This window comes from Etheostoma spectabile, unplaced genomic scaffold (genome assembly GCF_008692095.1).
Source record: "Etheostoma spectabile isolate EspeVRDwgs_2016 unplaced genomic scaffold, UIUC_Espe_1.0 scaffold00018237, whole genome shotgun sequence".
Lineage (NCBI taxonomy): Eukaryota > Metazoa > Chordata > Actinopteri > Perciformes > Percidae > Etheostoma > Etheostoma spectabile.
In genome coordinates this window covers 1-25,913 of record NW_022604171.1, presented here as the reverse complement: position 1 = coordinate 25,913, position 25,913 = coordinate 1, and the positions used below count along the sequence as shown (strand labels likewise).

At 40.5% G+C, this 25,913-nt stretch overlaps 22 non-coding genes across 22 annotated transcripts; all 22 read left to right on the top strand.

The window, feature by feature from the left end:
- The first annotated feature begins 726 nt into the window (after positions 1-726).
- trnar-acg (transfer RNA arginine (anticodon ACG)) lies at positions 727-799 on the top strand. The gene has a single exon. It is a non-coding gene; the product is annotated as a tRNA-Arg (tRNA).
- A 386-nt stretch (positions 800-1,185) lies between these two features.
- On the top strand, positions 1,186-1,257 carry trnah-gug (transfer RNA histidin (anticodon GUG)). Its single transcript has one exon. It is a non-coding gene; the product is annotated as a tRNA-His (tRNA).
- A 938-nt stretch (positions 1,258-2,195) lies between these two features.
- trnar-acg (transfer RNA arginine (anticodon ACG)) lies at positions 2,196-2,268 on the top strand. Its single transcript has one exon. It is a non-coding gene; the product is annotated as a tRNA-Arg (tRNA).
- A 386-nt stretch (positions 2,269-2,654) lies between these two features.
- Positions 2,655-2,726, top strand: trnah-gug (transfer RNA histidin (anticodon GUG)). The gene has a single exon. It is a non-coding gene; the product is annotated as a tRNA-His (tRNA).
- Positions 2,727-3,664: 938 nt separating this feature from the next.
- trnar-acg (transfer RNA arginine (anticodon ACG)) lies at positions 3,665-3,737 on the top strand. Its single transcript has one exon. It is a non-coding gene; the product is annotated as a tRNA-Arg (tRNA).
- A 386-nt stretch (positions 3,738-4,123) lies between these two features.
- On the top strand, positions 4,124-4,195 carry trnah-gug (transfer RNA histidin (anticodon GUG)). The gene has a single exon. It is a non-coding gene; the product is annotated as a tRNA-His (tRNA).
- A 938-nt stretch (positions 4,196-5,133) lies between these two features.
- On the top strand, positions 5,134-5,206 carry trnar-acg (transfer RNA arginine (anticodon ACG)). The gene has a single exon. It is a non-coding gene; the product is annotated as a tRNA-Arg (tRNA).
- Positions 5,207-5,592: 386 nt separating this feature from the next.
- On the top strand, positions 5,593-5,664 carry trnah-gug (transfer RNA histidin (anticodon GUG)). Its single transcript has one exon. It is a non-coding gene; the product is annotated as a tRNA-His (tRNA).
- Positions 5,665-6,602: 938 nt separating this feature from the next.
- On the top strand, positions 6,603-6,675 carry trnar-acg (transfer RNA arginine (anticodon ACG)). Its single transcript has one exon. It is a non-coding gene; the product is annotated as a tRNA-Arg (tRNA).
- A 386-nt stretch (positions 6,676-7,061) lies between these two features.
- On the top strand, positions 7,062-7,133 carry trnah-gug (transfer RNA histidin (anticodon GUG)). Its single transcript has one exon. It is a non-coding gene; the product is annotated as a tRNA-His (tRNA).
- A 938-nt stretch (positions 7,134-8,071) lies between these two features.
- On the top strand, positions 8,072-8,144 carry trnar-acg (transfer RNA arginine (anticodon ACG)). Its single transcript has one exon. It is a non-coding gene; the product is annotated as a tRNA-Arg (tRNA).
- Positions 8,145-8,530: 386 nt separating this feature from the next.
- Positions 8,531-8,602, top strand: trnah-gug (transfer RNA histidin (anticodon GUG)). Its single transcript has one exon. It is a non-coding gene; the product is annotated as a tRNA-His (tRNA).
- A 938-nt stretch (positions 8,603-9,540) lies between these two features.
- trnar-acg (transfer RNA arginine (anticodon ACG)) lies at positions 9,541-9,613 on the top strand. Its single transcript has one exon. It is a non-coding gene; the product is annotated as a tRNA-Arg (tRNA).
- A 385-nt stretch (positions 9,614-9,998) lies between these two features.
- trnah-gug (transfer RNA histidin (anticodon GUG)) lies at positions 9,999-10,070 on the top strand. The gene has a single exon. It is a non-coding gene; the product is annotated as a tRNA-His (tRNA).
- A 938-nt stretch (positions 10,071-11,008) lies between these two features.
- On the top strand, positions 11,009-11,081 carry trnar-acg (transfer RNA arginine (anticodon ACG)). Its single transcript has one exon. It is a non-coding gene; the product is annotated as a tRNA-Arg (tRNA).
- Positions 11,082-11,467: 386 nt separating this feature from the next.
- On the top strand, positions 11,468-11,539 carry trnah-gug (transfer RNA histidin (anticodon GUG)). The gene has a single exon. It is a non-coding gene; the product is annotated as a tRNA-His (tRNA).
- A 938-nt stretch (positions 11,540-12,477) lies between these two features.
- On the top strand, positions 12,478-12,550 carry trnar-acg (transfer RNA arginine (anticodon ACG)). Its single transcript has one exon. It is a non-coding gene; the product is annotated as a tRNA-Arg (tRNA).
- Positions 12,551-12,936: 386 nt separating this feature from the next.
- Positions 12,937-13,008, top strand: trnah-gug (transfer RNA histidin (anticodon GUG)). Its single transcript has one exon. It is a non-coding gene; the product is annotated as a tRNA-His (tRNA).
- Positions 13,009-13,946: 938 nt separating this feature from the next.
- On the top strand, positions 13,947-14,019 carry trnar-acg (transfer RNA arginine (anticodon ACG)). Its single transcript has one exon. It is a non-coding gene; the product is annotated as a tRNA-Arg (tRNA).
- A 386-nt stretch (positions 14,020-14,405) lies between these two features.
- Positions 14,406-14,477, top strand: trnah-gug (transfer RNA histidin (anticodon GUG)). Its single transcript has one exon. It is a non-coding gene; the product is annotated as a tRNA-His (tRNA).
- Positions 14,478-15,414: 937 nt separating this feature from the next.
- Positions 15,415-15,487, top strand: trnar-acg (transfer RNA arginine (anticodon ACG)). The gene has a single exon. It is a non-coding gene; the product is annotated as a tRNA-Arg (tRNA).
- An 8,748-nt stretch (positions 15,488-24,235) lies between these two features.
- Positions 24,236-24,309, top strand: trnar-acg (transfer RNA arginine (anticodon ACG)). The gene has a single exon. It is a non-coding gene; the product is annotated as a tRNA-Arg (tRNA).
- Positions 24,310-25,913: the final 1,604 nt, after the last annotated feature.

The following is a 25,913-nucleotide window of genomic DNA, read 5'->3' as shown; positions in this document are numbered from 1 at the left end:
TCTCTGAACCTAGGGCTTGTGGGGCAATGGGTAATGTGTCTGATTACATTTCACAAGACGTAAGGGATGACTCCTGGATAGTTTGTTCTGTTCTTTAGCTATTAAATTACTTGATACTCATTTCCAAGTTTACTCCGGTACAAACTGTCTATCACAGTAAATTTATACGTATGAACAGTCTAATGATGCGTAAATAGCTTTTCAACATGTGCTAAAACAGCCCTAAATCCTTCAATTTAACTCAAGCAAAGCTATCATCAAGCTTTCTCTGTATTTGTTTTTTTCGAATCAGCAGCACTAGATAAACTATCCCTGGAATTATCAGTTGTTACTCTTCAATTAGGGAAACCTAGAAAATAGCAGCATATTTGTGATTCAGATTTCCGACTATGCTATCACAACAACGCGGCAATTTCAATACCAAATGGCCGTGATCTCATAGTGCTTGGTACTTTGCGTTGCGGCGGCTACAGCAACCCCGTTAGGAATCTGGGTCACGGCACCTGTGAGGAGCTACTTTTCTGTTGTTCCTTTGAATTACTACTTCTTCTGCTTTACTTTACATTGATAAAAACTGGACAGCTTAGCCTAAAAGTCCTTCAAGAGTCCCCAAATTTTGGACAACAACAAACATTTGACTGGCCTTCTCTACGTTTGCCAACAAAGATCACAACTATTTGCATACAATGGTGAGGAAACGTAGCTTTTTTCCCAATGCTGAATGTAGGGCTAGTGGCGCAATGGATAACGCGTCTGACTACGAATCAGAAGATTCTAGGTTCGACTCCTAGCTAGCTCGGATTGCTCTTTAGCACCTAAATCCGTTGTTTGTCATTTCCAACTTTACCCCCCAACACAAACACTACAAAGAAAATGGACATATATGAAGAGCCAAATGATGTGTTCTCATTGTTTCAACATGTGTGTAAATTTATCTAAGCCCCTTGGTGTCAGTCAACTACAGCAATAATCAAGCTGATGTTTTCCTGTTTTTGCTTGCTAATCATCTTTCCTTGAAAAAACAAATTTGTCCCTGAAGGACAGAATCAGCAGTGCTAGATAAACCATCCATGAAATTTTCATTTGTTAGTCAACAATTAGAGAAAGCGGGAAAATATCAGTAGAGTTGAAGTTCAGAGTTCCAACTATGCTATCACAAAAACAAGGCCCCACTGCTACCAAGTGGCCGTGATCGTATAGTGGTTAGTACTCTGCGTTGTGGCCGCAGCAACCCCGGTTCGAATCCGGGTCTCGGCAACTTTGAGAAGCTTGATCTCTGTTATGCCTCTAAATTGTTCCATCCTCTGCTTCATTTTACAATGATAGAAACTGGACAGATCAGGATAAAGGTCCTGCAGGAGGCCCCACGTTTTGGATTAGAACAAAGATTTGACTGGATTGCTGTACAATTGGCAACAAAGATCAACTGTTTGCATAGAATGGTGTGAGAACCCAGATACTCCCAATGCTCTCTGAACCTAGGGCTTGTGGGGCAATGGGTAATGTGTCTGATTACATTTCACAAGACGTAAGGGATGACTCCTGGATAGTTTGTTCTGTTCTTTAGCTATTAAATTACTTGATACTCATTTCCAAGTTTACTCCGGTACAAACTGTCTATCACAGTAAATTTATACGTATGAACAGTCTAATGATGCGTAAATAGCTTTTCAACATGTGCTAAAACAGCCCTAAATCCTTCAATTTAACTCAAGCAAAGCTATCATCAAGCTTTCTCTGTATTTGTTTTTTTCGAATCAGCAGCACTAGATAAACTATCCCTGGAATTATCAGTTGTTACTCTTCAATTAGGGAAACCTAGAAAATAGCAGCATATTTGTGATTCAGATTTCCGACTATGCTATCACAACAACGCGGCAATTTCAATACCAAATGGCCGTGATCTCATAGTGCTTGGTACTTTGCGTTGCGGCGGCTACAGCAACCCCGTTAGGAATCTGGGTCACGGCACCTGTGAGGAGCTACTTTTCTGTTGTTCCTTTGAATTACTACTTCTTCTGCTTTACTTTACATTGATAAAAACTGGACAGCTTAGCCTAAAAGTCCTTCAAGAGTCCCCAAATTTTGGACAACAACAAACATTTGACTGGCCTTCTCTACGTTTGCCAACAAAGATCACAACTATTTGCATACAATGGTGAGGAAACGTAGCTTTTTTCCCAATGCTGAATGTAGGGCTAGTGGCGCAATGGATAACGCGTCTGACTACGAATCAGAAGATTCTAGGTTCGACTCCTAGCTAGCTCGGATTGCTCTTTAGCACCTAAATCCGTTGTTTGTCATTTCCAACTTTACCCCCCAACACAAACACTACAAAGAAAATGGACATATATGAAGAGCCAAATGATGTGTTCTCATTGTTTCAACATGTGTGTAAATTTATCTAAGCCCCTTGGTGTCAGTCAACTACAGCAATAATCAAGCTGATGTTTTCCTGTTTTTGCTTGCTAATCATCTTTCCTTGAAAAAACAAATTTGTCCCTGAAGGACAGAATCAGCAGTGCTAGATAAACCATCCATGAAATTTTCATTTGTTAGTCAACAATTAGAGAAAGCGGGAAAATATCAGTAGAGTTGAAGTTCAGAGTTCCAACTATGCTATCACAAAAACAAGGCCCCACTGCTACCAAGTGGCCGTGATCGTATAGTGGTTAGTACTCTGCGTTGTGGCCGCAGCAACCCCGGTTCGAATCCGGGTCTCGGCAACTTTGAGAAGCTTGATCTCTGTTATGCCTCTAAATTGTTCCATCCTCTGCTTCATTTTACAATGATAGAAACTGGACAGATCAGGATAAAGGTCCTGCAGGAGGCCCCACGTTTTGGATTAGAACAAAGATTTGACTGGATTTCTGTACAATTGGCAACAAAGATCAACTGTTTGCATAGAATGGTGTGAGAACCCAGATACTCCCAATGCTCTCTGAACCTAGGGCTTGTGGGGCAATGGGTAATGTGTCTGATTACATTTCACAAGACGTAAGGGATGACTCCTGGATAGTTTGTTCTGTTCTTTAGCTATTAAATTACTTGATACTCATTTCCAAGTTTACTCCGGTACAAACTGTCTATCACAGTAAATTTATACGTATGAACAGTCTAATGATGCGTAAATAGCTTTTCAACATGTGCTAAAACAGCCCTAAATCCTTCAATTTAACTCAAGCAAAGCTATCATCAAGCTTTCTCTGTATTTGTTTTTTTCGAATCAGCAGCACTAGATAAACTATCCCTGGAATTATCAGTTGTTACTCTTCAATTAGGGAAACCTAGAAAATAGCAGCATATTTGTGATTCAGATTTCCGACTATGCTATCACAACAACGCGGCAATTTCAATACCAAATGGCCGTGATCTCATAGTGCTTGGTACTTTGCGTTGCGGCGGCTACAGCAACCCCGTTAGGAATCTGGGTCACGGCACCTGTGAGGAGCTACTTTTCTGTTGTTCCTTTGAATTACTACTTCTTCTGCTTTACTTTACATTGATAAAAACTGGACAGCTTAGCCTAAAAGTCCTTCAAGAGTCCCCAAATTTTGGACAACAACAAACATTTGACTGGCCTTCTCTACGTTTGCCAACAAAGATCACAACTATTTGCATACAATGGTGAGGAAACGTAGCTTTTTTCCCAATGCTGAATGTAGGGCTAGTGGCGCAATGGATAACGCGTCTGACTACGAATCAGAAGATTCTAGGTTCGACTCCTAGCTAGCTCGGATTGCTCTTTAGCACCTAAATCCGTTGTTTGTCATTTCCAACTTTACCCCCCAACACAAACACTACAAAGAAAATGGACATATATGAAGAGCCAAATGATGTGTTCTCATTGTTTCAACATGTGTGTAAATTTATCTAAGCCCCTTGGTGTCAGTCAACTACAGCAATAATCAAGCTGATGTTTTCCTGTTTTTGCTTGCTAATCATCTTTCCTTGAAAAAACAAATTTGTCCCTGAAGGACAGAATCAGCAGTGCTAGATAAACCATCCATGAAATTTTCATTTGTTAGTCAACAATTAGAGAAAGCGGGAAAATATCAGTAGAGTTGAAGTTCAGAGTTCCAACTATGCTATCACAAAAACAAGGCCCCACTGCTACCAAGTGGCCGTGATCGTATAGTGGTTAGTACTCTGCGTTGTGGCCGCAGCAACCCCGGTTCGAATCCGGGTCTCGGCAACTTTGAGAAGCTTGATCTCTGTTATGCCTCTAAATTGTTCCATCCTCTGCTTCATTTTACAATGATAGAAACTGGACAGATCAGGATAAAGGTCCTGCAGGAGGCCCCACGTTTTGGATTAGAACAAAGATTTGACTGGATTGCTGTACAATTGGCAACAAAGATCAACTGTTTGCATAGAATGGTGTGAGAACCCAGATACTCCCAATGCTCTCTGAACCTAGGGCTTGTGGGGCAATGGGTAATGTGTCTGATTACATTTCACAAGACGTAAGGGATGACTCCTGGATAGTTTGTTCTGTTCTTTAGCTATTAAATTACTTGATACTCATTTCCAAGTTTACTCCGGTACAAACTGTCTATCACAGTAAATTTATACGTATGAACAGTCTAATGATGCGTAAATAGCTTTTCAACATGTGCTAAAACAGCCCTAAATCCTTCAATTTAACTCAAGCAAAGCTATCATCAAGCTTTCTCTGTATTTGTTTTTTTCGAATCAGCAGCACTAGATAAACTATCCCTGGAATTATCAGTTGTTACTCTTCAATTAGGGAAACCTAGAAAATAGCAGCATATTTGTGATTCAGATTTCCGACTATGCTATCACAACAACGCGGCAATTTCAATACCAAATGGCCGTGATCTCATAGTGCTTGGTACTTTGCGTTGCGGCGGCTACAGCAACCCCGTTAGGAATCTGGGTCACGGCACCTGTGAGGAGCTACTTTTCTGTTGTTCCTTTGAATTACTACTTCTTCTGCTTTACTTTACATTGATAAAAACTGGACAGCTTAGCCTAAAAGTCCTTCAAGAGTCCCCAAATTTTGGACAACAACAAACATTTGACTGGCCTTCTCTACGTTTGCCAACAAAGATCACAACTATTTGCATACAATGGTGAGGAAACGTAGCTTTTTTCCCAATGCTGAATGTAGGGCTAGTGGCGCAATGGATAACGCGTCTGACTACGAATCAGAAGATTCTAGGTTCGACTCCTAGCTAGCTCGGATTGCTCTTTAGCACCTAAATCCGTTGTTTGTCATTTCCAACTTTACCCCCCAACACAAACACTACAAAGAAAATGGACATATATGAAGAGCCAAATGATGTGTTCTCATTGTTTCAACATGTGTGTAAATTTATCTAAGCCCCTTGGTGTCAGTCAACTACAGCAATAATCAAGCTGATGTTTTCCTGTTTTTGCTTGCTAATCATCTTTCCTTGAAAAAACTAATTTGTCCCTGAAGGACAGAATCAGCAGTGCTAGATAAACCATCCATGAAATTTTCATTTGTTAGTCAACAATTAGAGAAAGCGGGAAAATATCAGTAGAGTTGAAGTTCAGAGTTCCAACTATGCTATCACAAAAACAAGGCCCCACTGCTACCAAGTGGCCGTGATCGTATAGTGGTTAGTACTCTGCGTTGTGGCCGCAGCAACCCCGGTTCGAATCCGGGTCTCGGCAACTTTGAGAAGCTTGATCTCTGTTATGCCTCTAAATTGTTCCATCCTCTGCTTCATTTTACAATGATAGAAACTGGACAGATCAGGATAAAGGTCCTGCAGGAGGCCCCACGTTTTGGATTAGAACAAAGATTTGACTGGATTTCTGTACAATTGGCAACAAAGATCAACTGTTTGCATAGAATGGTGTGAGAACCCAGATACTCCCAATGCTCTCTGAACCTAGGGCTTGTGGGGCAATGGGTAATGTGTCTGATTACATTTCACAAGACGTAAGGGATGACTCCTGGATAGTTTGTTCTGTTCTTTAGCTATTAAATTACTTGATACTCATTTCCAAGTTTACTCCGGTACAAACTGTCTATCACAGTAAATTTATACGTATGAACAGTCTAATGATGCGTAAATAGCTTTTCAACATGTGCTAAAACAGCCCTAAATCCTTCAATTTAACTCAAGCAAAGCTATCATCAAGCTTTCTCTGTATTTGTTTTTTTCGAATCAGCAGCACTAGATAAACTATCCCTGGAATTATCAGTTGTTACTCTTCAATTAGGGAAACCTAGAAAATAGCAGCATATTTGTGATTCAGATTTCCGACTATGCTATCACAACAACGCGGCAATTTCAATACCAAATGGCCGTGATCTCATAGTGCTTGGTACTTTGCGTTGCGGCGGCTACAGCAACCCCGTTAGGAATCTGGGTCACGGCACCTGTGAGGAGCTACTTTTCTGTTGTTCCTTTGAATTACTACTTCTTCTGCTTTACTTTACATTGATAAAAACTGGACAGCTTAGCCTAAAAGTCCTTCAAGAGTCCCCAAATTTTGGACAACAACAAACATTTGACTGGCCTTCTCTACGTTTGCCAACAAAGATCACAACTATTTGCATACAATGGTGAGGAAACGTAGCTTTTTTCCCAATGCTGAATGTAGGGCTAGTGGCGCAATGGATAACGCGTCTGACTACGAATCAGAAGATTCTAGGTTCGACTCCTAGCTAGCTCGGATTGCTCTTTAGCACCTAAATCCGTTGTTTGTCATTTCCAACTTTACCCCCCAACACAAACACTACAAAGAAAATGGACATATATGAAGAGCCAAATGATGTGTTCTCATTGTTTCAACATGTGTGTAAATTTATCTAAGCCCCTTGGTGTCAGTCAACTACAGCAATAATCAAGCTGATGTTTTCCTGTTTTTGCTTGCTAATCATCTTTCCTTGAAAAAACTAATTTGTCCCTGAAGGACAGAATCAGCAGTGCTAGATAAACCATCCATGAAATTTTCATTTGTTAGTCAACAATTAGAGAAAGCGGGAAAATATCAGTAGAGTTGAAGTTCAGAGTTCCAACTATGCTATCACAAAAACAAGGCCCCACTGCTACCAAGTGGCCGTGATCGTATAGTGGTTAGTACTCTGCGTTGTGGCCGCAGCAACCCCGGTTCGAATCCGGGTCTCGGCAACTTTGAGAAGCTTGATCTCTGTTATGCCTCTAAATTGTTCCATCCTCTGCTTCATTTTACAATGATAGAAACTGGACAGATCAGGATAAAGGTCCTGCAGGAGGCCCCACGTTTTGGATTAGAACAAAGATTTGACTGGATTTCTGTACAATTGGCAACAAAGATCAACTGTTTGCATAGAATGGTGTGAGAACCCAGATACTCCCAATGCTCTCTGAACCTAGGGCTTGTGGGGCAATGGGTAATGTGTCTGATTACATTTCACAAGACGTAAGGGATGACTCCTGGATAGTTTGTTCTGTTCTTTAGCTATTAAATTACTTGATACTCATTTCCAAGTTTACTCCGGTACAAACTGTCTATCACAGTAAATTTATACGTATGAACAGTCTAATGATGCGTAAATAGCTTTTCAACATGTGCTAAAACAGCCCTAAATCCTTCAATTTAACTCAAGCAAAGCTATCATCAAGCTTTCTCTGTATTTGTTTTTTTCGAATCAGCAGCACTAGATAAACTATCCCTGGAATTATCAGTTGTTACTCTTCAATTAGGGAAACCTAGAAAATAGCAGCATATTTGTGATTCAGATTTCCGACTATGCTATCACAACAACGCGGCAATTTCAATACCAAATGGCCGTGATCTCATAGTGCTTGGTACTTTGCGTTGCGGCGGCTACAGCAACCCCGTTAGGAATCTGGGTCACGGCACCTGTGAGGAGCTACTTTTCTGTTGTTCCTTTGAATTACTACTTCTTCTGCTTTACTTTACATTGATAAAAACTGGACAGCTTAGCCTAAAAGTCCTTCAAGAGTCCCCAAATTTTGGACAACAACAAACATTTGACTGGCCTTCTCTACGTTTGCCAACAAAGATCACAACTATTTGCATACAATGGTGAGGAAACGTAGCTTTTTTCCCAATGCTGAATGTAGGGCTAGTGGCGCAATGGATAACGCGTCTGACTACGAATCAGAAGATTCTAGGTTCGACTCCTAGCTAGCTCGGATTGCTCTTTAGCACCTAAATCCGTTGTTTGTCATTTCCAACTTTACCCCCCAACACAAACACTACAAAGAAAATGGACATATATGAAGAGCCAAATGATGTGTTCTCATTGTTTCAACATGTGTGTAAATTTATCTAAGCCCCTTGGTGTCAGTCAACTACAGCAATAATCAAGCTGATGTTTTCCTGTTTTTGCTTGCTAATCATCTTTCCTTGAAAAAACTAATTTGTCCCTGAAGGACAGAATCAGCAGTGCTAGATAAACCATCCATGAAATTTTCATTTGTTAGTCAACAATTAGAGAAAGCGGGAAAATATCAGTAGAGTTGAAGTTCAGAGTTCCAACTATGCTATCACAAAAACAAGGCCCCACTGCTACCAAGTGGCCGTGATCGTATAGTGGTTAGTACTCTGCGTTGTGGCCGCAGCAACCCCGGTTCGAATCCGGGTCTCGGCAACTTTGAGAAGCTTGATCTCTGTTATGCCTCTAAATTGTTCCATCCTCTGCTTCATTTTACAATGATAGAAACTGGACAGATCAGGATAAAGGTCCTGCAGGAGGCCCCACGTTTTGGATTAGAACAAAGATTTGACTGGATTGCTGTACAATTGGCAACAAAGATCAACTGTTTGCATAGAATGGTGTGAGAACCCAGATACTCCCAATGCTCTCTGAACCTAGGGCTTGTGGGGCAATGGGTAATGTGTCTGATTACATTTCACAAGACGTAAGGGATGACTCCTGGATAGTTTGTTCTGTTCTTTAGCTATTAAATTACTTGATACTCATTTCCAAGTTTACTCCGGTACAAACTGTCTATCACAGTAAATTTATACGTATGAACAGTCTAATGATGCGTAAATAGCTTTTCAACATGTGCTAAAACAGCCCTAAATCCTTCAATTTAACTCAAGCAAAGCTATCATCAAGCTTTCTCTGTATTTGTTTTTTTCGAATCAGCAGCACTAGATAAACTATCCCTGGAATTATCAGTTGTTACTCTTCAATTAGGGAAACCTAGAAAATAGCAGCATATTTGTGATTCAGATTTCCGACTATGCTATCACAACAACGCGGCAATTTCAATACCAAATGGCCGTGATCTCATAGTGCTTGGTACTTTGCGTTGCGGCGGCTACAGCAACCCCGTTAGGAATCTGGGTCACGGCACCTGTGAGGAGCTACTTTTCTGTTGTTCCTTTGAATTACTACTTCTTCTGCTTTACTTTACATTGATAAAAACTGGACAGCTTAGCCTAAAAGTCCTTCAAGAGTCCCCAAATTTTGGACAACAACAAACATTTGACTGGCCTTCTCTACGTTTGCCAACAAAGATCACAACTATTTGCATACAATGGTGAGGAAACGTAGCTTTTTTCCCAATGCTGAATGTAGGGCTAGTGGCGCAATGGATAACGCGTCTGACTACGAATCAGAAGATTCTAGGTTCGACTCCTAGCTAGCTCGGATTGCTCTTTAGCACCTAAATCCGTTGTTTGTCATTTCCAACTTTACCCCCCAACACAAACACTACAAAGAAAATGGACATATATGAAGAGCCAAATGATGTGTTCTCATTGTTTCAACATGTGTGTAAATTTATCTAAGCCCCTTGGTGTCAGTCAACTACAGCAATAATCAAGCTGATGTTTTCCTGTTTTTGCTTGCTAATCATCTTTCCTTGAAAAAACAATTTGTCCCTGAAGGACAGAATCAGCAGTGCTAGATAAACCATCCATGAAATTTTCATTTGTTAGTCAACAATTAGAGAAAGCGGGAAAATATCAGTAGAGTTGAAGTTCAGAGTTCCAACTATGCTATCACAAAAACAAGGCCCCACTGCTACCAAGTGGCCGTGATCGTATAGTGGTTAGTACTCTGCGTTGTGGCCGCAGCAACCCCGGTTCGAATCCGGGTCTCGGCAACTTTGAGAAGCTTGATCTCTGTTATGCCTCTAAATTGTTCCATCCTCTGCTTCATTTTACAATGATAGAAACTGGACAGATCAGGATAAAGGTCCTGCAGGAGGCCCCACGTTTTGGATTAGAACAAAGATTTGACTGGATTGCTGTACAATTGGCAACAAAGATCAACTGTTTGCATAGAATGGTGTGAGAACCCAGATACTCCCAATGCTCTCTGAACCTAGGGCTTGTGGGGCAATGGGTAATGTGTCTGATTACATTTCACAAGACGTAAGGGATGACTCCTGGATAGTTTGTTCTGTTCTTTAGCTATTAAATTACTTGATACTCATTTCCAAGTTTACTCCGGTACAAACTGTCTATCACAGTAAATTTATACGTATGAACAGTCTAATGATGCGTAAATAGCTTTTCAACATGTGCTAAAACAGCCCTAAATCCTTCAATTTAACTCAAGCAAAGCTATCATCAAGCTTTCTCTGTATTTGTTTTTTTCGAATCAGCAGCACTAGATAAACTATCCCTGGAATTATCAGTTGTTACTCTTCAATTAGGGAAACCTAGAAAATAGCAGCATATTTGTGATTCAGATTTCCGACTATGCTATCACAACAACGCGGCAATTTCAATACCAAATGGCCGTGATCTCATAGTGCTTGGTACTTTGCGTTGCGGCGGCTACAGCAACCCCGTTAGGAATCTGGGTCACGGCACCTGTGAGGAGCTACTTTTCTGTTGTTCCTTTGAATTACTACTTCTTCTGCTTTACTTTACATTGATAAAAACTGGACAGCTTAGCCTAAAAGTCCTTCAAGAGTCCCCAAATTTTGGACAACAACAAACATTTGACTGGCCTTCTCTACGTTTGCCAACAAAGATCACAACTATTTGCATACAATGGTGAGGAAACGTAGCTTTTTTCCCAATGCTGAATGTAGGGCTAGTGGCGCAATGGATAACGCGTCTGACTACGAATCAGAAGATTCTAGGTTCGACTCCTAGCTAGCTCGGATTGCTCTTTAGCACCTAAATCCGTTGTTTGTCATTTCCAACTTTACCCCCCAACACAAACACTACAAAGAAAATGGACATATATGAAGAGCCAAATGATGTGTTCTCATTGTTTCAACATGTGTGTAAATTTATCTAAGCCCCTTGGTGTCAGTCAACTACAGCAATAATCAAGCTGATGTTTTCCTGTTTTTGCTTGCTAATCATCTTTCCTTGAAAAAACAAATTTGTCCCTGAAGGACAGAATCAGCAGTGCTAGATAAACCATCCATGAAATTTTCATTTGTTAGTCAACAATTAGAGAAAGCGGGAAAATATCAGTAGAGTTGAAGTTCAGAGTTCCAACTATGCTATCACAAAAACAAGGCCCCACTGCTACCAAGTGGCCGTGATCGTATAGTGGTTAGTACTCTGCGTTGTGGCCGCAGCAACCCCGGTTCGAATCCGGGTCTCGGCAACTTTGAGAAGCTTGATCTCTGTTATGCCTCTAAATTGTTCCATCCTCTGCTTCATTTTACAATGATAGAAACTGGACAGATCAGGATAAAGGTCCTGCAGGAGGCCCCACGTTTTGGATTAGAACAAAGATTTGACTGGATTTCTGTACAATTGGCAACAAAGATCAACTGTTTGCATAGAATGGTGTGAGAACCCAGATACTCCCAATGCTCTCTGAACCTAGGGCTTGTGGGGCAATGGGTAATGTGTCTGATTACATTTCACAAGACGTAAGGGATGACTCCTGGATAGTTTGTTCTGTTCTTTAGCTATTAAATTACTTGATACTCATTTCCAAGTTTACTCCGGTACAAACTGTCTATCACAGTAAATTTATACGTATGAACAGTCTAATGATGCGTAAATAGCTTTTCAACATGTGCTAAAACAGCCCTAAATCCTTCAATTTAACTCAAGCAAAGCTATCATCAAGCTTTCTCTGTATTTGTTTTTTTCGAATCAGCAGCACTAGATAAACTATCCCTGGAATTATCAGTTGTTACTCTTCAATTAGGGAAACCTAGAAAATAGCAGCATATTTGTGATTCAGATTTCCGACTATGCTATCACAACAACGCGGCAATTTCAATACCAAATGGCCGTGATCTCATAGTGCTTGGTACTTTGCGTTGCGGCGGCTACAGCAACCCCGTTAGGAATCTGGGTCACGGCACCTGTGAGGAGCTACTTTTCTGTTGTTCCTTTGAATTACTACTTCTTCTGCTTTACTTTACATTGATAAAAACTGGACAGCTTAGCCTAAAAGTCCTTCAAGAGTCCCCAAATTTTGGACAACAACAAACATTTGACTGGCCTTCTCTACGTTTGCCAACAAAGATCACAACTATTTGCATACAATGGTGAGGAAACGTAGCTTTTTTCCCAATGCTGAATGTAGGGCTAGTGGCGCAATGGATAACGCGTCTGACTACGAATCAGAAGATTCTAGGTTCGACTCCTAGCTAGCTCGGATTGCTCTTTAGCACCTAAATCCGTTGTTTGTCATTTCCAACTTTACCCCCCAACACAAACACTACAAAGAAAATGGACATATATGAAGAGCCAAATGATGTGTTCTCATTGTTTCAACATGTGTGTAAATTTATCTAAGCCCCTTGGTGTCAGTCAACTACAGCAATAATCAAGCTGATGTTTTCCTGTTTTTGCTTGCTAATCATCTTTCCTTGAAAAAACAAATTTGTCCCTGAAGGACAGAATCAGCAGTGCTAGATAAACCATCCATGAAATTTTCATTTGTTAGTCAACAATTAGAGAAAGCGGGAAAATATCAGTAGAGTTGAAGTTCAGAGTTCCAACTATGCTATCACAAAAACAAGGCCCCACTGCTACCAAGTGGCCGTGATCGTATAGTGGTTAGTACTCTGCGTTGTGGCCGCAGCAACCCCGGTTCGAATCCGGGTCTCGGCAACTTTGAGAAGCTTGATCTCTGTTATGCCTCTAAATTGTTCCATCCTCTGCTTCATTTTACAATGATAGAAACTGGACAGATCAGGATAAAGGTCCTGCAGGAGGCCCCACGTTTTGGATTAGAACAAAGATTTGACTGGATTGCTGTACAATTGGCAACAAAGATCAACTGTTTGCATAGAATGGTGTGAGAACCCAGATACTCCCAATGCTCTCTGAACCTAGGGCTTGTGGGGCAATGGGTAATGTGTCTGATTACATTTCACAAGACGTAAGGGATGACTCCTGGATAGTTTGTTCTGTTCTTTAGCTATTAAATTACTTGATACTCATTTCCAAGTTTACTCCGGTACAAACTGTCTATCACAGTAAATTTATACGTATGAACAGTCTAATGATGCGTAAATAGCTTTTCAACATGTGCTAAAACAGCCCTAAATCCTTCAATTTAACTCAAGCAAAGCTATCATCAAGCTTTCTCTGTATTTGTTTTTTTCGAATCAGCAGCACTAGATAAACTATCCCTGGAATTATCAGTTGTTACTCTTCAATTAGGGAAACCTAGAAAATAGCAGCATATTTGTGATTCAGATTTCCGACTATGCTATCACAACAACGCGGCAATTTCAATACCAAATGGCCGTGATCTCATAGTGCTTGGTACTTTGCGTTGCGGCGGCTACAGCAACCCCGTTAGGAATCTGGGTCACGGCACCTGTGAGGAGCTACTTTTCTGTTGTTCCTTTGAATTACTACTTCTTCTGCTTTACTTTACATTGATAAAAACTGGACAGCTTAGCCTAAAAGTCCTTCAAGAGTCCCCAAATTTTGGACAACAACAAACATTTGACTGGCCTTCTCTACGTTTGCCAACAAAGATCACAACTATTTGCATACAATGGTGAGGAAACGTAGCTTTTTTCCCAATGCTGAATGTAGGGCTAGTGGCGCAATGGATAACGCGTCTGACTACGAATCAGAAGATTCTAGGTTCGACTCCTAGCTAGCTCGGATTGCTCTTTAGCACCTAAATCCGTTGTTTGTCATTTCCAACTTTACCCCCCAACACAAACACTACAAAGAAAATGGACATATATGAAGAGCCAAATGATGTGTTCTCATTGTTTCAACATGTGTGTAAATTTATCTAAGCCCCTTGGTGTCAGTCAACTACAGCAATAATCAAGCTGATGTTTTCCTGTTTTTGCTTGCTAATCATCTTTCCTTGAAAAAACAAATTTGTCCCTGAAGGACAGAATCAGCAGTGCTAGATAAACCATCCATGAAATTTTCATTTGTTAGTCAACAATTAGAGAAAGCGGGAAAATATCAGTAGAGTTGAAGTTCAGAGTTCCAACTATGCTATCACAAAAACAAGGCCCCACTGCTACCAAGTGGCCGTGATCGTATAGTGGTTAGTACTCTGCGTTGTGGCCGCAGCAACCCCGGTTCGAATCCGGGTCTCGGCAACTTTGAGAAGCTTGATCTCTGTTATGCCTCTAAATTGTTCCATCCTCTGCTTCATTTTACAATGATAGAAACTGGACAGATCAGGATAAAGGTCCTGCAGGAGGCCCCACGTTTTGGATTAGAACAAAGATTTGACTGGATTGCTGTACAATTGGCAACAAAGATCAACTGTTTGCATAGAATGGTGTGAGAACCCAGATACTCCCAATGCTCTCTGAACCTAGGGCTTGTGGGGCAATGGGTAATGTGTCTGATTACATTTCACAAGACGTAAGGGATGACTCCTGGATAGTTTGTTCTGTTCTTTAGCTATTAAATTACTTGATACTCATTTCCAAGTTTACTCCGGTACAAACTGTCTATCACAGTAAATTTATACGTATGAACAGTCTAATGATGCGTAAATAGCTTTTCAACATGTGCTAAAACAGCCCTAAATCCTTCAATTTAACTCAAGCAAAGCTATCATCAAGCTTTCTCTGTATTTGTTTTTTTCGAATCAGCAGCACTAGATAAACTATCCCTGGAATTATCAGTTGTTACTCTTCAATTAGGGAAACCTAGAAAATAGCAGCATATTTGTGATTCAGATTTCCGACTATGCTATCACAACAACGCGGCAATTTCAATACCAAATGGCCGTGATCTCATAGTGCTTGGTACTTTGCGTTGCGGCGGCTACAGCAACCCCGTTAGGAATCTGGGTCACGGCACCTGTGAGGAGCTACTTTTCTGTTGTTCCTTTGAATTACTACTTCTTCTGCTTTACTTTACATTGATAAAAACTGGACAGCTTAGCCTAAAAGTCCTTCAAGAGTCCCCAAATTTTGGACAACAACAAACATTTGACTGGCCTTCTCTACGTTTGCCAACAAAGATCACAACTATTTGCATACAATGGTGAGAAACGTAGCTTTTTTCCCAATGCTGAATGTAGGGCTAGTGGCGCAATGGATAACGCGTCTGACTACGAATCAGAAGATTCTAGGTTCGACTCCTAGCTAGCTCGGATTGCTCTTTAGCACCTAAATCCGTTTTTTGTCATTTCCAACTTTACCCCCCAACACAAACACTACAAAGAAAATGGACATATATGAAGAGCCAAATGATGTGTTCTCATTGTTTCAACATGTGTGTAAATTTATCTAAGCCCCTTGGTGTCAGTCAACTACAGCAATAATCAAGCTGATGTTTTCCTGTTTTTGCTTGCTAATCATCTTTCCTTGAAAAAACAAATTTGTCCCTGAAGGACAGAATCAGCAGTGCTAGATAAACCATCCATGAAATTTTCATTTGTTAGTCAACAATTAGAGAAAGCGGGAAAATATCAGTAGAGTTGAAGTTCAGAGTTCCAACTATGCTATCACAAAAACAAGGCCCCACTGCTACCAAGTGGCCGTGATCGTATAGTGGTTAGTACTCTGCGTTGTGGCCGCAGCAACCCCGGTTCGAATCGGGTCTCGGCAACTTTGAGAAGCTTGATCTCTGTTATGCCTCTAAATTGTTCCATCCTCTGCTTCATTTTACAATGATAGAAACTGGACAGATCAGGATAAAGGTCCTGCAGGAGGCCCCACGTTTTGGATTAGAACAAAGATTTGACTGGATTGCTGTACAATTGGCAACAAAGATCAACTGTTTGCATAGAATGGTGTGAGAACCCAGATACTCCCAATGCTCTCTGAACCTAGGGCTTGTGGGGCAATGGGTAATGTGTCTGATTACATTTCACAAGACGTAAGGGATGACTCCTGGATAGTTTGTTCTGTTCTTTAGCTATTAAATTACTTGATACTCATTTCCAAGTTTACTCCGGTACAAACTGTCTATCACAGTAAATTTATACGTATGAACAGTCTAATGATGCGTAAATAGCTTTTCAACATGTGCTAAAACAGCCCTAAATCCTTCAATTTAACTCAAGCAAAGCTATCATCAAGCTTTCTCTGTATTTGTTTTTTTCGAATCAGCAGCACTAGATAAACTATCCCTGGAATTATCAGTTGTTACTCTTCAATTAGGGAAACCTAGAAAATAGCAGCATATTTGTGATTCAGATTTCCGACTATGCTATTGTAAGAAATTCATAACTTACATCGCATTCGTTCAGATTTCTGAGGAAAAGGAGGCTGGGGGTCAAATTGAGAATTGGTGAAGGTTTAATGCAACAGCAGTGATGAAGATGATGAGACAAAGACAATCAGACAATACAAACACAATAACACTGCAGCTGACAGCGGACTGATCCACGCTCCTCCTGACGGAGTCACATGGAAGCAGTCTTGAATATCCGTAAAAGACTCTCATTTATGCCCTGCACCTGGGGGCGGTTCCTTTTCACCTGGTGCTTTCAAATCCATTCTCATTGGTCCGTTGTTGTCATGACAGCAGATCTAGTGCATCTTTGCTGTCCAATCGGGAAGGACATGCTCTAACCCCCTCCTTTGGGGTAGTTTTCACACACATAGATCAAACGTGAATTATCATGTCAGTGAGAAAGTCCAACACAATACAGCGAATCAGCATTCCAGCGTCCCATCTCAGTCCAGGACACCAGGTGGTGGAAGACAGGAGGCCTCTTCCTTCTTGTGGAGCAAATGTTGTCCTTCTAAATGTTAATTGTCTTTTGTTCTAAACCATATGGCAGAGACCGTGGGAGAGAGGGGGGCAGGTGAGAGAACAGAAAGGCTTGTTTGATCTACCTTTCTTGAGACAGAATATGGTAATTTACACAGCATGATATGGAGCCCACACCACTGATTAAAATCATCTTTTCAAACCCTAGTGCAGCATACATCTTAAAACATGAGAACATGTATAATTACATAGTATTGAAACATTTAAACTTTATATTATTCAACAGTCCCTCCTTTTTCACACCTTACTTGGTGTGAAACCTACTATAGACAAAATAAAGTTTGTACATAACATAAAAATTATATTTAGAAAAATGTAAACATTAATGACAAATGTAGAGAATACTTCATGGTAGATGGCTAACTCAGGATGTAAACAATTATACAAAAGATTCATCTTCTTCCTCGACCTCATTATCTGACTCCTCAACTTCTATCCAAGGTGCTACAGGTGCTTTTCTTAGCAGAAACTGTCCCTCCTTTTCCTTAGTTAAAGCTGTGGTTATAAGCCGATTTGCTAAAGTTCTAATGCAGGGAATGCAACAACATCCATATAGCACAAGTAATGCACACATTATTGTTATTGACATGATGATGCTGTGGAAGAAAGCTTTGTACTGCCAAACATTGAGTTGAAGATTTCAATGGTGTCTCTACACCTCTGTTTTCAGCAAACTCTTCACTTAAGGTGGTAAGTCCTTGAAATGCCCGTGTGACTGAGCCATCTGGTGCTGTTATTGGGGATGTATGTGCAGCATGTAGTTTTGAACACTTTGCAGACTCCTCCCTTTTCTGCCAATCTCATGTCAAGAGCAATTCTATTTGATATGTCATTAGGGTGGTTTTGCCTAGCTGTTCATGTAGGCCTCTCACAGCATCTCTGGAGTATTGACAAAGCGTTGTTGATTGTAATAAATGTAATTAATCCAGTCCACATTCTTGTTAATTGTAGGCCAGAGGAAATAGATTCTATACCTGCCAAAATTGATTTCTTGCTTTGAATTCATCAGCAACCCTTGAGGTACTCCTAAACTGTCAATGTATATTGTTGAAAACAATGTCTTGTCTTGAATTATATGAACAAAAGATTCAACCAAAAATGTAAACATCAGCTGCAAAAGTTGTAAGAAACAAAACATGATTTTTCAAACAATTCATTTCCTTTGACCTCATCTGACTCCTTGTAAAAATGTTATGCTCTTTAATACAACTGTTGCTCCTATGGCTGATATTACTCACTGATTAGTGACTAACTTTTGAAACAAAAACAAACAAATCAGAAGATATTAAAAGTCTTTGACCAGGTGAAAAAACAATGGAAACTTAAATCATTTAACAGGAAGGAGAACAAAAATCTAGGAAGGAAAACAAAAATTCTTAAAATCTCTAAATCAAAAAGTAGCATTTCAACACAAACATGTATAATTGGAAGAAAACAGATCAACTCCTAACTAAATCCAACTCTCCAATTCAAATCTGCACAAGTAACCTTACACCTAATCTCAATTTTGTAGAGTAATCAGCTGGTTTAAAATCTCTCTTAATGGCAAATGTGTCTAATGGAAATTATTCTGAAGTCCAAATATTTTTCTAATCTGGAAGGAAAGTCTCTGGGGACAAAATCTCACATGGTTGCTGGTTCATTGTTAGGCTGCAGTTTGTCACTGCAGCAGGCCACGGCGCTTTCATGATGTCACATTTGTGCGCCCGCTCAGCTGCGCTTCTGTAAAAAGTCCTTACTCTCCTTTTTCTGAAGAATGGGCTGAATATTCGGATTCTTTACCGGTTGGATGGAAGGTGACTGATTGCACCCTCCTTATATCAACACCCTCCTTTTCCCTCCTTTTCTGAAACATCATCTGTTTCAGAAACATCCAGACGGAAAGATGATGGCGCTATGCTTAGCGTGCCTGAGTGGAACTCATCATGGAATCAGGACCCTCCTTTTCTGACACCTGGTGTGGATGTTATCGTAGGTCTAACTGAAGAAACATGGGGATGAACAGCTTGGTGTGCCTCTACTCCAGCACCTGGGGATGGTTTGGTCAGCAGAAGTCAGCATCAGGGACGGGGACTCCAGTCTCCCTCCTCTATGCTGGCAGTGTCAGGAGCCACCACAGGAAATCTGCAACAGCGACGCTCCATGCTCTCCGTCCGCGTCTGGTCAGATGTTTGTTGGCCCCCTGCTGGGCTGTTGATCCTATGCAGGGCTGGTGGTCCCATGCTGGGCTGTTGATCCTATGCGGGCTGGTGGTCCCCTGCTGGGCTGTTGATCCCTGCTGGGCTGGTGGCCTTCACTGCAGCGCTGGTAGTCGACAGAATGAGCTTGTTCCACCTGGATCTGGATTTTCTTGAACAGCTGAAGCCATCAGGACGGACCAGTCTCTGCTTTAACCTGTGAATAATGGTTTTGACAGACTTTTTGCTTTTCAAAAGTCATATTAGTGTTTCATTCTGGGAGGAAAAAACTGTGAAATGAGTTTGTCTTTGATCTGTCCATTCATTTCTCACGGAGGGAGAAATGTTTTCCTTTGTCTCTGTGTTTTCCAAAGTCCTTAAGACAATGGGCAAAAAAAAATTCAGTCCAAAACACTAAAAAAAAAATTACCCGTCCAAAAATCATCAGTCCATTGAAAATGTACATATATAATTCACCAATCACAAATACATATATTCAAGGAATAAAAACCACTGTAATTTTCCACTTTAAAATTCCCAAAATCTCTCAAGTAGGTTGGGCTGCTAATGATTCTTTCAATTGAAATTTCAAAATTTTGACAAATTTTTCAACAAATTGCTATTTTGGAGCAAATTTATGTCAACATTAGTCTTGTATCACGTTTTGTGCCACAACACTCTGAGAAGAAGATTGTTTTAACGTTCTGTGTGGCCAGCACAGAACGTTTAGCAAATCTTCAATTTTTTTTTTTTTTTTTTTTAAACTATTTTTACAAACTAGGGAGAAGAAATAAAATCAAAACAAAGAAACAACAACAACAGAAAAGCTACTGTCTTGACTAAAACCGTACGTTCCCACCCATGCAGAAAATCAAAAGTTTGACTGAAAGAAAAGAAATAAAATAAACCTTAACAAAATCATGGAAAACAAAAGTTCAGAATGAATATAAATGCAATGAAACCCTCTTATTTATCATTTCAAGTCAAAAAACAATCCAATTGAGTCAAAATTCCCAATATGCATCTACTAATGTATCCATTTAAAACCCCAATAAGCTTTAATCTGGTACCTCTGGTACATTATCTTGTAATGTCAAATTGCTTAAGGCAGCTCAATTTAATTTCCCACCACTTTTCAGTTGACTTTATTTGAAGGCTTAATTTGACTTGTAATGAGCTTTATCAATTCATTCAGACACAACATTACTCAAACACAAACCAAAAGAATAAAAGAAACAGATGAATCCTAAATAAAAATGCACTTATCAATTAAAAACATTTGAGAACATCACACAATGCTAAGTCATGATTCTTTGATGACCGCCTGAACATTCACTCTTAAGACTGAGTAGATCTGCATTGATTTATCTGTCTGCATCAAGGTGTGAAACCCCAGTCCCTCCTTTTCAGTCCTTCTTTAACACAGGAGACAATGAGTGAGGTTTTGAAAGAGCAAATTAACACTTAAACAGGGAACAGGAAAAAAGGATGTTTAAGTTAAACCAGACTAATTTAGGAAAACACCAAACATGAAATAGATGTAATCGACTGAAACTAATTATTTCAAATGTGAAATGTTTGACAAATTTGTATACAGTCCTAACTGCTCATTATGCATTTTCTGAGGAACTGCAATCACTCTTCACTCTCCAACCATTCACACTTTTTCAGCAGTTCCCCACAACACATCAAGCCAGCCATTCTGTGGAACATTTCAAGATGGACACATTCATACCGCAATCTCATCAGAAATTAAACTCACAGTTCAATTTCATCTTATTCAACAAATAATTCTTCCCCAGTCACTACAGGACAGGTGTCAATGAACGCTTTTCCTGTTTAAAAACACACTGCCAGAGCATTCATGCTCCCAGTTCAACAAATCACAGAGTTAATTATAGCCACCATCAATACAACTGGAGCCGCCTTCTGCAAGCTCCCAGTAGCACAGCCAACCCTGCACCATTAATTTATTTACAGTATTCACATCCCTAGTTTTAATTGTTCCTATTTTTCATCGACTAGGTCTACTCTTGTGACCTCGATTCGCCGTCTTACTGGCTCAGAACCGAACCTTCCACGCAGGTTTTGTGCCTTCTTGTGCAGGTCTTATAGACTAAGGTACACAAAAACAAAAACGTGTCAATTGCTCTGTAATTTTTATGCCCTCTGTTGCAGGTCTTACTAACTCAGTTACAGAAACAACAAAACAGCGCTCCGCTCTTGTGACCTCGATTCGCCGTCTTACTGGCTCAGAATCGAACCCTCTGATGCAGGCTTTTGTAACATTAGGCAGCAAATCAAGAACTAAGACGCGTTAGACTGGGACACAGCACCCATCGTCACAGTAATACCGGTTAATCCAGCTCCCACAATCTCACAGTCTGTTAAACTGGCTTTAATAAAAAGACTTGTTCTCACAATTGCCCCTCACAGAGACTACCACTCTGTCGCCGTCCCTTGCCGGTCTTTTAATCTAAATTTAACGGATTCTAATCCTGGCCGTCTATTGGACTTCTAATGTGCACGTAAATTCCGGACTTTTTTCAAAACATTACATATATCAAATACAACAATCATGCACAATTACACACACACTTGCTTTAACTCATCCTTGACACTGCTTCAGTTGCGCATTACTTTTACAGACTTACGGCGGTGATGGCTGCTGAATAGTCACGTCTACATTCCTATGCAGTGTTTTGATAAACAGGGTTTCTGGTCACCTCTCAGTTTTTCGGGCCCATGTGAAAATTCAGCAACTCCCATGATCCAGTCTTTTTGAATTTGTCCGTCCTTTTCCCTCCAGAAAATCACGTCGGGGTCACCAATTGTAAGAAATTCATAACTTACATCGCATTCGTTCAGATTTCTGAGGAAAAGGAGGCTGGGGGTCAAAATTGAGAATTGGTGAAGGTTTAATGCAACAGCAGTGATGAAGATGATGAGACAAAGACAATCAGACAAACAAACACAATAACACTGCAGCTGACAGCGGACTGATCCACGCTCCTCCTGACGGAGTTCAATGGAAGAGTCTTGAATTCCGTAAAAGACTCTCATTTATGCCCTGCACCTGGGGGCGGTTCCTTTTCACCTGGTGCTTTCAAATCCATTCTCATTGGTCCGTTGTTGTCATGACAGCAGATCTAGTGCATCTTGGCTGTCCAATCGGGAAGGACATGCTCTAACCCCTCCTTTGGGGTAGTTTTCACACACATAGATCAAACGTGAATTATCATGTCGTGAGAAAGTCCAACACAATACAGCGAATCAGCATTCCAGCGTCCCATCTCAGTCCAGGACACCAGGTGGTGGAAGACAGGAGGCCTCTTCCTTCTTGTGGAGCAAATGTTGTCCTTCTAAATGTTAATTGTCTTTTGTTCTAACCATATGGCAGAGACCGTGGGAGAGAGGGGGGCAGGTGAGAGAACAGAAAGGCTTTGTTGATCTACCTTTCTTGAGACAGACAATGGTAATTTACACAGCATGAAATTGGAGCCCACACCACTGATAAAATCATCTTTTCAAACCCTACTGCAGCATACTCTTAAACATGAGAACATGTATAATTACATAGTATTGAAACATTAAACTTTATATTTTCAACACTATCACAACAACGCGGCAATTTCAATACCAAATGGCCGTGATCTCATAGTGCTTGGTACTTTGCGTTGCGGCGGCTACAGCAACCCCGTTAGGAATTGGTGTCAGTCAACTACAGCATAATCAAGCTGATGTTTTCCTGTTTTTGCTTGCTACTCATCTTTCCTTGAAAAAACAAATTTGTCCCTGAAGGACAGAATAGCAGTGCTAGATAAACCATCCATGAAATTTTCATTTGTTAGTCAACAATTAGAGAAAGCGGGGAAAATATCAGTAGAGTTGAAGTTCAGAGTTCCAACTATGCTATCACAAAACAAGGCCCCACTGCTACCAAGTGGCCGTGATCGTATAGTGGTTAGTACTCTTCGTGTGCCGCAGCAACCCCGGTTCGAATCCGGTCTCGGCAACTTTGAGAAGCTTGATCTCTGTTATGGCCTCTAAATTGTTCCATCCTCTGCTTCATTTACAATGATAGAAAACTGGACAGATCGGATAAAGGTCCTGCAGGAGGCCCCCGTTTTGGATTAGGACAAAGATTTGACTGGATTGCTGTATACAATTGGCAACAAAGATCAACTGTTTGCATAGAATGGTGTGAGAACCCAGATACTCCCAATGCTTCTGAACCTAGGGCTTGTGGGGCAATGGGTAATGGGTCTGATTACATTTCACAAGACGTAGGGATGACTCCTGATAGTTTGTTCTGTTCTTTAGCTATTAAATTACTTGATACTCATTTCCAAGTTTACTCGGTACAAACTGTCTATCACAGTAAATTATACGTATGAAAATCTATGATGCGTAAATAGCTTTTCAACATGTGCTAAAACAGCCCTAAATCCTTCAATTTAACTCAAGCAAAGCTATCATCAAGCTTTCTCTGTATTTGTTTTTTTCGAATCAGCAGCACTAGATAAACTATCCCTGGAATTATCAGTTGTTACTCTTCATTAGGGAAACCTAGAAAATAGCAGCATATTTGTGATTCAGATTTCCGAACTATGCTATCACAACAACGCGGCAAATTTCAATACCAAATGGCCGTGATCTCATAGTGCTTGTACTTTGCGTTGCGGCGGCTACAGCAACCCCGTTAGGAATCTGGGTCACGGCACCTGTGAGGAGGCTACACTTTTCTGTTGTTCCTTTGAATTACTTCTTCTTTTACTTACATTGATAAAACTGGACAGTTTAGCCTAAAAGTCCTTCAAGAGTCCCCAAATTTTGGACAACAACAAACATTTGACTGGCCTTTCTACGTTTGCCAACAAAGATCACAACTATATTTGCATACAATGGTGAGGAAATGTAGCTTTTTTCCAATGCTGAATGTAGGGCTAGTGGCGCAATGGATAACGCGTCTGACTACGAATCAGAAGATTCTAGGTTCGAACTCCTAGCTAGCTCGGATTGGCTCGGATGCTCTAGCACCTAATCCGTTGTTTGTCATTCCAACTTTACCCCCCCAACACAAACTACAAGAAAAATGGACAATATGAAGAGCCAAATGATGGGCTCATTGTTCAAACATGTGTTTAAATTATCTAAGCCCCTTGGTGTCAGTCAACTACAGCAATAATCAAGCTGATGTTTTTCCTGTTTTGCTTGCTAACAATCTTTCCTTGAAAAACAAATTTGTCCTGAAGGACAGAATCAGCAGTGCTAGATAAACCATCCATGAAATTTTCATTTGTTAGTCAACAATTAGAGAAAGCGGGAAAATATCAGTAGAGTTGAAGTTCAGAGTTCCAACTATGCTATCACAAAAACAAGGCCCCACTGCTACCAAGTGGCCGTGATCGTATAGGGGTTATTACTCTGCTGTGGCCGCAGCAACCCCGGTTCGAATCCGGGTCTCGGCAACTTTGAGAAGCTTGATCTCTGTTATGCCTCTAAATTGTTCCATCCTCTGCTTCATTTTACAATGAAGAAACTGGACAGATCAGGATAAAGGTCCTGCAGGAGGCCCCACGTTTTGGATTAGAACAAAGATTTGACTGGATTGCTGTACAATTGGCAACAAAGATCAACTGTTTGCATAGAATGGTGTGAGAACCCAGATACTCCCAATGCTCTCTGAAACTAGGGCTTGTGGGGCAATGGGTAATGTGTCTGATTACATTTCACAAGACGTAAGGGATGACTCCTGGATAGTTTGTTCTGTTCTTTAGCTAGTAAATTACTTGATACTCATTTCCAAGTTTACTCCTCTACAAACTGTCTATCACAGTAAATTTATACGTATGAACAGCCTAATGATGCGTAAATAGCTTTTCAACATGTGCTAAAACAGCCCTAAATCCTTCAATTTAACTCAAGCAAAGCTATCATCAGCTTTCTCTGATTTGTTTTTTTTTCGAATCAGCAGCACTAGATAAAACTATCCTGGAATTATCAGTTGTTACTCTTCAATTAGGGAAACCTAGAAAATAGCAGCATATTTGTGGATCAGATTAGCACTCATGCTATCACAAAACAACGGCAATTTCAATACCAAATGGCCGTGATCTCATAGTGCTGGTTACTCTGCGTTGCGGCGGCCTTACAGCAACCCCGGTAGGAATCTGGGTCACGGCACCTGTGAGAAGCTACTTTTCTGTTGTTCCTGTGAATTAGACTTCTTCTCGCTTTACTTTACATTGATAAAAACTGGACAGCTTAGCTAAAAGCCTTCAAGATTCCCCAAATTTTGGACAACAAAAAACATTTGACTGGCCTTCTCTCGTTTGCCAACAAAGATCACAACTATTTGCATACAATGGTGAGGAAACGTAGCTTTTTTCCCAATGTTGATGTAGGGCTAGTGTCGCAATGGATAACGCGTCTGACTAGAATCAGCGAAGATTCTAGGTTCGACTCCTAGCTAGCTCGGATTGCTCTTTAGCATCTAAATCCGTTGTTTGTCATTTCCAAACTTACCCCCCCAACACAAACACTACAAAGAAAATGGACATATATGAAGAGCCAAATGATGGTTCTCATTGTTTCAACCTGTGTGTAATTTATCTAAGC